At 20.4% G+C, this 3842-nt stretch overlaps 1 long non-coding RNA gene across 1 annotated transcript in view; it reads left to right on the forward strand.

Annotated features, from left to right (window-relative positions):
• Positions 1–3842, forward strand: part of LOC116185539 — a 6601-nt gene extending 2759 nt beyond the window's left edge. The window contains exon 3 of the long non-coding RNA XR_004150383.1: positions 3329–3842. This is a non-coding gene — a long non-coding RNA (uncharacterized LOC116185539). The remainder of the gene's footprint in view (positions 1–3328) is intronic.

Consider the following 3842-nt stretch of genomic DNA (forward strand, 5'->3'; position numbering starts at 1 on the left):
TTATATTATTTTTTTTAGTAATGATGAGTATTATTGTTTAATTTTTAAAGGATCAGAAATTAATTTGACTTCAGTTAATATTGTTTTAATTATATTTCCCTTTTCTGCTAGGATTTGATCTTTAGAGTATTAAAATCCTAAAAAATTTCCGAAATTTGACTTTTTAATTATGATATGTTCAAACTTTCGTAAATATTATATTTTTAAAAATTTGAAAATTTTTCATTTCATTTTTTTTTGACAAGCAATTTATCTCATTTATATAAAATGATATTCATGATAGATTCAGAATGATTCATGATATTAATATATTTATGAATCATCTTTGAAAAATTAGAGATAAGAATTAAAGATAAAAAAAAGTTAATATATAAAAATATCGATTGAAGTTTATTTATTAAATTATAATTTAAATTTGGATTAGATAAAATAAGATATAGAATGAAACAACTGTGTGACAGAGATAGAATTGCTTCACTCATTAAACTTCAGTAGCTTATAACTAAATAAATAGTTCTAATATTTTGTATATCAATTTTGTGTTTTTTTTTTTTTTTTTGATCTTTCAAAAGTGATTCATAAATATATTAATACTCTGTACATACAATAATAGAATATTTTTGCAATTATGCAAAATTTGATTATAGAAAAATCTACAGAATGCATATAATTTATAAAAAGATAAAATATTCAAAATATAATATGTATTGTAATATTTGAAGACTAAAATAATTCATAACATTATTTAAATTCATTTTTTTTTCATGTTAATAAAAATTTGATTTTAGTATTTGCAGTTTAAATATTTTGTTTTAATCTATTGGCTTATAGAATAAATCTATTAGCTTATATTATGTCATTTATCGATTTTTAAAAAATTAAGATAAATTAATATTAAAATTATTGAAACATAACATTTCCTTAGAATATAAAAATTAATTATTGGCAACAATGTTATCATATTATAATGTTCATTTGTTCTATTTCGAAATGTATTATTAAATAATTTATAGACAAGAATGTATATAAATTTTCTATTCCGTTTTGTCAGGTATTCTTAATTATCCTTTTTGTTTATCGTCAACTTCGTTGATCTTGTCAAAAGGAATTTTAATCTCTTAACAATGGTATGTCGTTCTACAGATTTAAGAATTAAAAATATAAAAAAAGAAAAAATTCTTGTATTGTGAAATATTATAATAATAACAAAATGTATTGATTATATTTTTATATTTATATTATAATCTAATATAATTTAAAAAATATCTAATATTTTTATAACTATAAAAATATGATTATAGATAATGTTAAAATCAAATTATATTATTGATCACTATATATTATATATTATTATTTATATATATATAATATATTATCATTGATTTTATTACTAATATTTCACGATATAAGAAATATTTAGATTCTCTTCTAACAATTTTTAAATTTCTGTCCATTGACTAATACACGTTTTCATTTAATTTCATTTGAAATTAAAATTTTTTTTATATTATTGTTTATAATTTAATTTTTATAAATCTAATACTATCTTTAAATTATTTAAAATTAATTTTAAAAACAAATAAATTTAATATATATATATTTTTATATAAATATTTCAGTGATTTGTCTTAAAGATTGCTTAAAAAGAACAGATTTATCTTTCAATTAGTTCAAATAATTAAACTTTTCACTCTACATCGTAAATAGCTTCGTATAGTCGTTTTATTCAAGCGACAGTAAGCAAAGAAATCGATCGAATTTACGAGCCAAAAAATAGGAGTCTACTCGCTTCGAATAAAGAATCATTCGCTTTGTTTTCACATGGTAAATAAACACAATGTAATAGACAATGAAGGTAAAAACATGGCGACAAACATAATGCAAAATTATTTAATGGTTTAATTTGTGTCATTGATAATTGATGCATTTAAAAATTAATTTTGTTATTTGCAAATATTACGTGAAATTAAACAAACAATAAAAAAACAGTATAAAAATATTGTTTCATTTCTGTGAGATAGAAAACTTCAAATAATAAAAACTCAATTCACTTTTTCATCAAAATTAAGATATGTGCTCTTTTATATATATCCAGATTTAAATATATAGAATATATATAACATAATTTAAAAAGAGAAACAAGAAAGTAAACTATATTTCTTAAATTATATCATAATTTTTTGTAGTTGAACAAGATTTAAAATCATTGCTGTAAAATTAAAAAATATGAGATATTTTATCATTTGATCATAGATTAAATGTCTGAAGTATTATTTGCTATTTATATTCAGAATTCATTGAAACTCAAACGTTTATTTTTTTATTTAATTAAAGTGCAATAAATGTGGAAAATGATTGTATTCTATTTTTCATTTCTTATTTGTTAAATTCTGAAAATAGATTGAATTTTTTTATCACTTACTATAATAGTGATATAAATTACAATTTTAAAAAAAAATGATTTTAAATCATTTGAATTTCTTGCGTATTCGAATTGCTATGAAAATACATAATGCAAGAATATTATGTCAAAATAAATAAAAAGTTGAAAATTTACAGAACTTAACTATTAAAAAGTACAAGTATCAACGATTATTCATTTTATTAATAAATTGATTGCATATTTTATTATTATTTTAGCAAATATATAATATGTTATATGACAATATTAATAAAAAATACAAGTTATAAATTTTTGGTAAATCTGTTACATATTATGTTATATAAAATAATTACAATATATTTTTTATTGTAATACTATTAAAATTAAAAGTTATTTATTTAAAATGTTATTATTTGAAATACTTATTGTCATGACAATATTTATATAAAACTAAGATATAATTTATATAATTATATAATTTAAAATATAATTTCTTTTTATAATTATTATTTCCAAAAGAAGTTTATTTATAATATAGCTGTATTATTCTGAGAAAATTATTAATTTTTTGCCATCTCTAATTCCAGATAATCCAGCATGACCTAATTCTATGTAATTGATTACGATAAAATTTTTCATCGTAAGTTTAAACATTTTATTTCATTTTAAAAAGTTTCGTTTTATATTTGAATATATTTGAAATATATTTGAAATATTTTCTATAATTATTTTTTTTGAAAAAGTTTAAACTATTTTTATATTTTTACCAGCTAAAGAAATAAAAATATTTATTTCTAATTATCTATCAAATGTAAAAAATTCATTTTCTTTAATTCTATTTATTATTTCCAAATTCGAATTTTCCTTTTTTCTTTTAAAAAAAAACTTTCACTATTCTCTTTAAAATGTTATTTAGTTAGTTTATCTCCTTCGTACCTGTTCCAGGATATCGACATAAAACTTTTTATGATTCGCATAAAGGAAACATCGATTCGATTCATCGTTTCTGAATGGTATGAATTTAACATCGAACGGATAAAAATAAAGAGTCGAGCTTTATACGAAGAGATAAAGATTTAAAAATATATCGTTGACAGAAACAAGAAAATAGGAAAGAATAGAGAAAAAGGAAAGAGAAAAAAAAAAAGAGGAAAACAGATTGTTGTCGTCAGTCGGTCAAAACTAGCTCGTAAGAAGCCATCCCCCAGGAGCTTTCCGGTGTCAGACGCTTCCTGTGTTCCTATCTGACTCTATATACCTATCGATCCTCGGTCTGCACCCTCCTCTTTGTGCCATCCGACTGTCATCCCTCTCTATTCGCCGCCCTTTCGACCTCCTCTTTCCTCCAGAGCTTGGAGATCTACAGGGTGTTAATATAATATTCATCGAACATTTTTAAAAAATCGATTCTAGAAATCAAAAAAAATGTGAAAAATTAAGTTATATACAAAAATATTGA

This window comes from Apis dorsata, unplaced genomic scaffold (assembly GCF_000469605.1).
Source record: "Apis dorsata unplaced genomic scaffold, Apis dorsata 1.3 scaffold_207, whole genome shotgun sequence".
NCBI classification, from domain to species: domain Eukaryota; kingdom Metazoa; phylum Arthropoda; class Insecta; order Hymenoptera; family Apidae; genus Apis; species Apis dorsata.